This window comes from Ctenopharyngodon idella, chromosome 13 (genome assembly GCF_019924925.1).
Source record: "Ctenopharyngodon idella isolate HZGC_01 chromosome 13, HZGC01, whole genome shotgun sequence".
Classification (NCBI taxonomy): domain Eukaryota; kingdom Metazoa; phylum Chordata; class Actinopteri; order Cypriniformes; family Xenocyprididae; genus Ctenopharyngodon; species Ctenopharyngodon idella.
In genome coordinates, this window is record NC_067232.1 from 13,385,884 (window position 1) to 13,395,886 (window position 10,003).

The following is a 10,003-nucleotide window of genomic DNA, read 5'->3' on the forward strand; positions in this document are numbered from 1 at the left end:
ACCACTAAAATTTCACGGTAAGTTTCAGTTTCACAAAGCGCTGTCTGCTCAAACATTAGTTTCGTTTTCCGAGTCAAGGGAGAGGGGCAACAGAAACAAGACCACTCCTTCTGTATTTCACTGCAAAGTAGTAGCGGAAAGTTCGGATCATTTTACTGTCTCGGATCTTTGAATCTCGTTCAGCAAAATGATCGAATCTTTTTTTAAGTCATTTCGTTCATTTCAGCAGAATAATCTAGCCATGGGGGTCACAGTCCAGTGACTTCTGTGCCGGTCCCAAGCCCGGATAAATAGAGAGGGTTGCGTCAGGAAGGGCATCCGGCATAAAACATTGCCAAATTTGATCATGCGAATCATCAGTACTCTGAATTTCATACCGGATCGGTCGAGGCCCGGGTTAACAATGACCACCATCGGCGCCGTTGACCTACAGGACGCCAGTGGCTACTGTTGGTCAAAGAAGTAGAGGAGGGAGGAGAGTGCGTAGTCAGAGAGAGAAGAGAAAAGGTAAGAGTATAGGACTGAGAATAGGAACTCTGAATGTTGGTACTATGACAGGGAAAGGTAGAGAGCTAGCTGACATGATGGAGAGAAGGAAGGTGGATATACTGTGTGTACAGGAGACAAGGTGGAAGGGTAGCAAGGCTCGTAGTATAGGAGCAGGATTCAAGCTGTTTTATTATGGTGTGGATAGTAAGAGAAATGGGGTAGGTGTGGTCCTGAAGGAGGAGTTTGTGAGGAATGTTCTGGAGGTGAAGAGAGTGTCAGACAGGGTTATGAGTCTGAAGTTAGAGATTGAAGGGGTGATGTTGAATGTTGTTAGTGGGTATGCCCCACAGATAGGTTGTGAGTTAGAGGAGAAAGAGAGATTCTGGAGTGAATTAGATGAGGTGGTAGAGAGTATTCCCACGGGTGAGAGAGTGGTGATAGGAGCAGATTTTAATGGACATGTTGGTGAGGGGAACACAGGTGATGAGGAGGTGATGGGCAAGTTTGGAGTTAAGGAAAGGAACCTTGAAGGACAGATGGTAGTGGACTTTGCTAAGAGGATGGACATGGCTGTGGTTAACACTTATTTTCAGAAGAGGGAGGAGCATAGAGTGACTTACAAGAGTGGAGGTAGGAGCACACAGGTGGACTACATCCTATGTAGAAGAGGCAATCTGAAAGAGATTAGTGACTGTAAAGTGGTAGTTGGAGAGAGTGTAGCCAGACAGCATAGGATGGTGGTGTGTAGGATGACTCTGATGGTCTGCAAGAAGAAGAGGTCAAAGATAGAGAAGAAAACCAAGTGGTGGAAGCTGAAAAAGGAGGAATGTTGTGAGGAATTTAGAGAGAAGTTGAGGCAGGCTCTGGGTGGTCAGGTAGTGCTGCCAGATGACTGGGAAACTACAGCAGAAGTGATCAGGGAGACAGGAAGAATAGTGCTGGGTGTGTCATCTGGAAGAAGGAAAGAAGATAAGGAGACTTGGTGGTGGAATGAGGAAGTTCAGGATAGTATTCAGAGGAAGAGGTTAGCCAAGAAGAAGTGGGACATGGACAGGACTGAAGAGAATAGACAGGAATACAAGGAGTTACAGTGCAGAGTAAAGAGGGAGGTGTCTAAGGCCAAGCAGAAGGCGTATGACGAGTTGTACACTAGGTTAGACACTAGAGAAGGAGAGAAGGACTTGTACAGGTTAGCTAGGCAGAGGGATCGAGATGGGAAGGATGTGCAGCAAGTTAGAGTTATTAAGAATAGAGATGGAAAGGTGCTCACAAGTGAGGAGAGTGTACAGAGAAGATGGAAGGAGTACTTTGAAGAGCTGATGAATGAGGGAAATGAGAGGGAAAAAAGAGTAGAAGGGGTGAACTCTGTGGAACAGAAAGTAGATAAGACTAGAATGGATGAAGTCAGGAAGGCTATGAAGAGGATGAAAAGTGGAAAGGCAGTGGGTCCTGATGACATCTGGAAGTGTCTAGGAGAGGCAGCAGTGGAATTTTTAACTAGTTTGTTTAATAGGGTGTTAGAGAGTGAGAAGATGCCTGAGGAATGGAGAAGAAGTGTGTTAGTGCCGATCTTTAAGAATAAGGGTGACGTGCAGAGTTGCAGCAACTATAGAGGGATAAAGTTGATGAGCCATACAATGAAGCTATGGGAAAGAGTAGTGGAAGCTAGGTTAAGGAAGGTAGTGGAAATTTGTGAGCAGCAGTATGGCTTCATGCCCAGAAAGAGCACAACTGATGCAATTTTCGCTCTGAGAATTTTGATAGAGAAGTATAGGGATGGTCAGAGAGAGTTGCACTGTGTGTTTTTAGACTTGGAGAAAGCGTATGACAGGGTGCCAAGAGAAGAGCTGTGGTATTGTATGAGGAAGTCAGGAGTAGCAGAAAAGTATGTCAGAGTGGTGCAGGACATGTATGAGAGGAGCATGACAGTGGTGAGGTGTGCTATAGGTCAGACAGAGGAGTTCAAAGTGGAGGTGGGACTGCATCAGGGATCGGCTCTGAGCCCCTTCCTGTTTGCTATGGTGATGGACCAGCTGTCAGAGGAGGTCAGACAGGAGTCTCCTTGGACAATGATGTTTGCAGATGACATTGTGATCTGTAGTGAGAGCAGGGAACAGGTGGAGGAAAACCTGGAGAGGTGGAGGTTTGCGCTGGAGAGAAGAGGAATGAAAGTCAGTCGTAGTAAGACTGAGTACATGTGTGTGAATGAAAGGGAGGGAAATGGAACAGTAAGATTACAGGGTGAAGAGGTGAAGAAGGTACAGGAGTTTAAGTACTTGGGCTCAACAGTCCAGAGTAATGGAGAGTGTGGGAAGGAGGTGAAGAAGCGAGTGCAGGCAGGTTGGAATGGGTGGACAAAGGTGTCGGGAGTTCTGTGTGATAGGAAAATATCAGCGAGAATCAAGGGGATGGTGTACAAGACCGTGGTGAGACCTGCCATGCTGTATGGTTTAGAGACAGTGTCACTGAGGAAGAGACAGGAGTCAGAGTTGGAGGTAGCAGAGCTGAAGATGTTGAGGTTCTCTATGGGAGTGACAAGGTTGGACAGAATTAGGAACGAGTACATCAGAGGGACAGCTCATGTTGGACGTTTGGGGGACAAAGTTAGAGAGGCCAGATTAAGATGGTTTGCACATGTTCAGAGGAGGGAGAGTGAGTATATTGGTAGGAGAATGTTGGACATGGAGCTGCCAGGCAGGAGGCAAAGAGGAAGACCAAAGAGGAGGTATATGGATGTAATAAATGAGGATATGAAGCTAGTGGGTGCAAGTGTTGAGGATGCAGAAGATAGGGATAGGTGGAGAGAGATGATTCACTGTGGCGACCCCTGAAGGGAGAAGCCGAAAGAAGAAGAAGAAGTTCATTTCAGCAGAATATAATTAAAATGTTACATGTTAAATTCCCCAACACATACTACTTACGCAAACGACTCGAACCTGAAGACTCGAGAAATGAACTAATCATTTCTTTTTCCTGTACAGCAGAACCTGGGATGTTGCCCATGCAATGAACAAATCACTCTCTAAGACAACTTGTTTTTTCCCCATTCTTTCAAGCATTTGATTAAAAAACAACAACAACAACAAAAACTTGTTGTTCCAGAGTCATATTAAAGATTCGTTCAAAATGAACGAATCGTTCATGAACGACACATCACTCGCACAGAGCTGCATGAAGCTTTATGTTTAATGTTTAAAATACACTATATTGCCAAAAGTATTGGGACACCCCTTCAAATCATTGAATTCACGTGTTCTAATCACTTATAAAATTAAGCACTAGGCATGCAGACTGCTTCTACAAACATTTGTGAAAAAATGGGTCGCTCTCAGGAGCTTTGTGAATTCAAGTGTGGTACCGTGATTGGTTGCCACCTGTGTAATAAGTCCATTCGTGAAATTTCCTCACTACTAAATATTCCACGGTCAACTGTTAGTGGTATCATAACAAAGTGGAAGCAATTGGGAACAACAGCATCTCAGCCACGAAGTGGTAGGCCACGTAAAATCACAGAGCGGGGTCAGCGCATGCTGAGGCACACAGTGTGCAGAACAGTGCATAGAGAGCTTCATGGAATGGGTTTCCATGGCCGAGCAGCTGCATCCAAGCCTTATATCACCAAGTGCAATGCAAAGCGTCGGATGCAGTGGTGTAAAGAACGCTGCCACTGGACTCTAGAGTAGTAGAGATGTGTTCTCTGGAGTGACGAATCACAATTCTCTGTCTGGCAAGCCGATGGACGAGTCTGGGTCTGGCGGTTGCCAGTAGAATAGTACTTGCCTGACTGCATTGTGCCAAGTGTAAAGTTTGGTGGAAGGGGGGATTATGGTGTGGGGTTGCTTTTCAGTGGTTGGGCATGGCCCTTTAGTTCCAGTGAAAGGAGCTCTTAATGCTTCAGCATACCAAGACATTTTGGACAATTTTATGCTCCCAACTTTGTGGGAACAGTTTGGGGATGGCCCCTTCCTGTTCCAACATGACTGCGCACCAGTGCACAAAGCAAGGTCCATAAAGACATGGATGAGTGAGTTTGGTGTGGAGGAACTTGACTGGCCTGCACAGAGTCCTGACCTCAACCCGACAGAACACCGTTGGGATGAATTAGAGTGGAGACTGCGAGCCAGGCCTTCTCGCCAACATCACTGCCTGACCTCTGCTTCTAGAAGAATGGTAAAAAATTCCCATAAACACACTCCTAAACTTTGTGGAAAGCCTTCCCAGAAGAGTTGAAGCTGTAATAGCTGCAAAGGGACGGCCAACTCCATATTAAACCCTACGGATTAAGAATGGGATGTAATTAAAGTTCATGTGCACGTAAAGGCAGGCGTCCCAAAACTTTTGGCAATATAGTGTATCTATAAGACAATATAAATGAGAATTCATTCTGTGGCATGCCAGAATGGCTTTATTTCTGATTGTATCATGGACAGGGAGATTAGGGTTCATTTTATCATAAATCTATCCATCCTGGAATGCAGTACACAACTTTTAAAATATGAACACAATTTTCAAACTATAGGCATCCTTCACTTTTAGGTTGTTCTGAAACTCATGCAGAAAAATGTGCCTCTTTGGAGACACCTGACAAATGAAAAAATTGGCTCAAAATATCAAATCTTTGAATGAAAATAATCATAATCTGATGATAAAAAAGACTTTCGTTTATCTTCGGAACAACAAATTAAGATATTTTTGATGCAATCCGGAGGTATATGACTCGTCCATAGATACCACTTAATCGCCACTTTCAAGGTCCAGAAAGGTACTAAAGACATTGTTAAAACAGTTGATGTGACTGCAGCGGTTCAACCTTAATGTTATGAAGCGACGAGAATACTTTTTGTGCGCAAAAACAAAACAAAAATAATGAATTGAAGAATTGGATGGCATATATACAGCTGTTGAAATCCGCCCCCCCCCCAACCATATGATGAGAGATGTTGATGCACTTAAAAGATGCTGATTCTATCCTGTGTGTGGATGGACTTTAACCAGCATCAGTTTAAATGTTAATTTTTTGCCTTTCATGAATCTATTTGAAAATGTAGCGATTCTTTTTGAAAATGTAGCGATTCTTTTTGACGAAAGTAGCGATTTTTTGGGGGGGAAAAGTAGCGATTCTGTCGAAATCCATTCCCCCTCATATGATGAGAGATGTTGATGCATTGACTTAAAAGATGCTGATTCTATCCTCTGTATGGATGGACTTTAACGAGCATCGGTTTAAATGTACAACTTTTTACCTTTCTTTTTGGAAATGTAGCGATTCTTTTTTACGAAAGTAGTGATTCTTTTTGGGAAAGTAGCAATTTTTTTGGGAAAAGTAGCGATTCTTTTTTTGAAAATGTAGCGAGTCTTTTTGAGGAAAGTAGTGATTTTTTTGGGGGGGGGAATTAGCGATTCTTTTGGGGGAAAGTAGTGATTCTTTTTGGAAATGTAGCGATTCTTTTTGAAGAAAGTAACGATTCTTTTTGGGAAAAGTAGCGATTCTTTTTTTTTTCTTCTTCTTCTTTTTTTTTTTTGAAATGTAGCGAGTCTTTTTGAGGAAATGTAGCGATTCTTTTAAAAAATGTAGCGATTCTTTTTTGGGAAAGTAGCGATTCTTTTTGGGAAAAGTAGCAATCTTTTTTGAAAATGTAGCGAGTCTTTTTGACAAAAGTAGCTATTCTTATTGGAAATGTAACGATTCTTTTTGAAGAAAGCAGCAATTCTTTTTGGGGAAAAGTAGCGATTTTTTTTGGGAATGTAACGATTCTTTTTTAGGAACGTAGCGATTCTTTTTGGGAAAAGTAGCAATCCTTTTTTTGAAAATGTAGCGAGTCTTTTTGACAAAAGTAGCGATTCTTATTGGAAATGTAACGATTCTTTTTGAAGAAAGCAGCGATTCTTTTTGGGGAAAAGTAGCGATTTTTTTTGGAAAATGTAACGATTCTTTTTTAGGAACGTAGTGATTCTTTTTTAGGAAAGTAGCGATTGTTTTTGAATCATGTAGCAATTATTTTTTAGGAAAGTAGCGATTCTTTTTTAAAAATGTAGCGATTCTTTTTACGAAACTAGAGATTCTTTTGGCAAAGTAGCGATTCTTTTTGGGAAAAGTAGCGATTTTTTTGGGAAAAGTAGCAATCCTTTTTTTGAAAATGTAGCGAGTCTTTTTGACAAAAGTAGCGATTCTTTTTGGGGAAAAGTAGCGATTTTTTTTGGAAAATGTAATGAGTCTTTTTGAGGAAATTTAGTGATTCTTTCTTAGAAAAGCAGCAATTCTTTTTGGGAAAAGTAGCGATTCTTTTGGGGAAAAGTAGAAATTCTTTTTTTTTTTTTTAGGAAAGTAGCGATTCTTTTTGGGGAATTAGCGATTCTTTTTGAGAAAATTAGCGATTCTTTTTTAAGAAAGTAGCGATTCTTTTTGGGAAAAGTAGCGATTCTTTTTGGAAATGTAACGATTCCTTTTGAAGAAAGTAACGATTCTTTTTGGGAAAAGTAGCGATTCTTTTTTAGGAAAATAGCAATTCTTTTTTGGGGAAAATAGTGATTCTTTTTTGGGAAAAGTAGTGATTCTTTTTTGGGAAAAGTAGTGATTCTTTTTGGGAAAGTAGCGATTCATTTTTAGTAAAGTAGCGATTCTTTTTGAGAAAAGTAGCGATTCTTTTTAAAAAAAGAAGTAGCGATTCTTTTTAGAAATGTAGTGATTATTTTTAAGAAAGTAGCGGTTTTTTTTTGGTTGTTGTTTTTTAAATTTAGTGATTCTTTTTGGGAAAAGTAGCAATTCTTTTTTTTAGGAAAGTAGCTATTCTTTTTGGGGAATTAGCGATTCTTTTTGAGAAAATTAGCGATTCTTTTTGAAAAATGTAGCGATTCTTTTTTAAGAAAGTAGCAATTCTTTTTGACAAAAGTAGCGATTCTTTTTGACAAAAGTAGTGATTCTTTTTGGAAAAGTAACGATTCTTTTTGACAAAAGTAGCGATTCTTTTTTGGAAAAGTAACGATTCTTTTTGAAGAAAGCAGCGATTCTTTTTTGGGGAAAAGTAGCGATTTTTTTTGGGAAATGGAACGATTCTTTTTTAGGAACATAGTGAATATTTTTTAGGATAGTAGTGATTCTTTTTTAAAAATGTAGCGATTCTTTTTGGGAAAAGTAGCGATTCTTTTTGGAAATGTAACGATTCCTTTTGAAGAAAGTAACAATTCTTTTTGGGAAAAATAGTGATTCTTTTTTGGGAAAAGTAGTGATTCTTTTTGGAAAAAGTAGCGATTCATTTTTAGTAAAGTAGCGATTCTTTTTTAGGAACGTAGCGATTCTTTTTAGAAATGTAGCGATTCTTTTTAAAAAGTAGCGTTTTTTGTTGTTTTTTAAATGTAGCGATTCTTTTTGGGAAAAGTAGCAATTCTTTTTTTTAGGAAAGTAGCTATTTTTTGGGGGGAATTGGCGATTCTTTTTGAGAAAATTAGCGATTCTTTTTGAAAAATGTAGCGATTCTTTTTTAAGAAAGTAGCGATTCTTTTTGACAAAAGTAGCGATTCTTTTTGGGGAAAAGTAGCGATTTTTTTTTTTTTGAAATGTAACGATTCTTTTTTAGGAACGTAGCGATTCTTTTTTAGGAATGTAGCGATTCTTTTTGAATCATGTAGCAATTATTTTTTTAGGAAAGTAGTGATTATTTTTTAAAAATGTATCGATTCTTTTTGGGAAAGTAGCGATTCTTTTTTAGGAAAGTAACGATTCTTTTTGAAAAATGTAGCGATTCTTCTTTAAGAAAGTAGCTCCACCCATGTGAAATCTGGTCTAAAATCTTGCTCAACGGAATTATACATATGTTTTGATTGGCTATTGTTCCGTGCCATGCTTTTCAATTTCAGACAAATCACATCTCACACATTCATAGCAATTCGTAATTATTTTACATTTTGGTGAATTGGTGGCCAATTTGTATATATTTCGGCAACCTCATTTGTACATTATCATTCAACCTTCTTATGCCCCAGTGGCAGTTTTCGATTTAGGGTTGGGGTTAAGTTATTTTCTAAAAATCAAACATTTGTCGCCAAATCATATGCACTTGTATGGTTATTTTCTTCCAATGCTTCTGATGAGACGTTTTAAAGCAACAAACAGAAGGAGCAGATAAGCAATGAAACAACTGGAAGAAGAAAAGAAAAAAAAAGGAAAAAAAAAAAAGAAAAAAAAAGAACAGAAAAGAAAAGAAAATAGGAATTCGACCAGTGATAAAGGGGAAAGGGGCAGGGTGAAAGCCGCCGTTGAATGCCTTTTGATCTAAAACCTCTGCCTGGCAAGGGGCAGTTGCCATGGTAACGCTGAACTGCCAAAGATATGTGTTGATGGATGACAGTTGAGCCAGTAGCATTAGACAGATTCTACGCCTGGAAGAACAGAAGGAGAAAGAGAGAGAGAGAGAGAGAGAGAGAGTAGAGGCATCATGCTCCTCTGCTCCTCTATTAGTGTTGACAATGACATGATGCTTGTCATACTGTGCATCACAACACACCCACACACAGTTCCTCTCTCTCAAACTGCCATGGAGCCCCAGGGAAGGTGAGGTGAATGCTGAGGCCAGCTGTCATGGTTGAAATTAGGCTCATGTGACATTTAAGTGCATTCAGCAAGTCTGAAGTTTTTTTTGTTTATGTCTTGTTTGTTTAATAGTGTGTAAATTCTGCAAATAACATTCTTCCTGATGAAAAATGCCTCTCCCTGTCTGATAGCGCCAGAATCCTGTATCATTAGTCAGACCGTGAACACTTTTCTCAAATAATACAAAACCGGTGCCAGACCTGTCATTACAGAGATATGAAAAAGGAGATTGGTTGTGGGAAGTGAGCGAGAAAATTATTGAACTACAACAATATGTTAGGAAAGACGGGTTCAGGAGAGACTGAGAAAGACAAAGCATTTGGTAATGAGAAAAAGAGCAAGAGTGACAAAAATCAATATTGCTTCCTTAATTTTTTATATTTATAAGGCTAAATGGTCAAGTGGATTGTTAAATCCAATTTTTATACAGGGTTTCACATTTGTAATTCTGAAAGAGGGTAGACCTAGAGCTAATCGGTCCTCAAAACGATTGATTCTGTGTTTGCGAGGCATTGGGAATTGAGAGTCAACTTCAAAGCTTGAGTCAATTCCATTCAGAAGAATCTCGCGATCTTCCTTCCTACCTTTGGATGTAATGTCACTTTGACCGTCAGGTAGAAGTCTGCTGCGGAGCTCGCAGGCTTGCGGGCTCAGCAAAAGTGCACATCGTGAGTGCATATTGGTTGCAAAGGGGGTGCCTGCAAGTAGAGATTGCAAGTAGAGATTCGCATTTCACTCCCTCCTTGCATACATAACAAAACACACTTCTACATCCATAAATAAAGAAGTCTGACTCTTTTAAATAAAAGCTTTGATCAGGTAAACAAATAGATAACAAATATAGTATGTAAAAATAATTCTAACAAATTGTTCTCGTTTTACTCCCCAAATCCTCATGTCTCTTTGCAGGTTTGTTTTCACACAGGT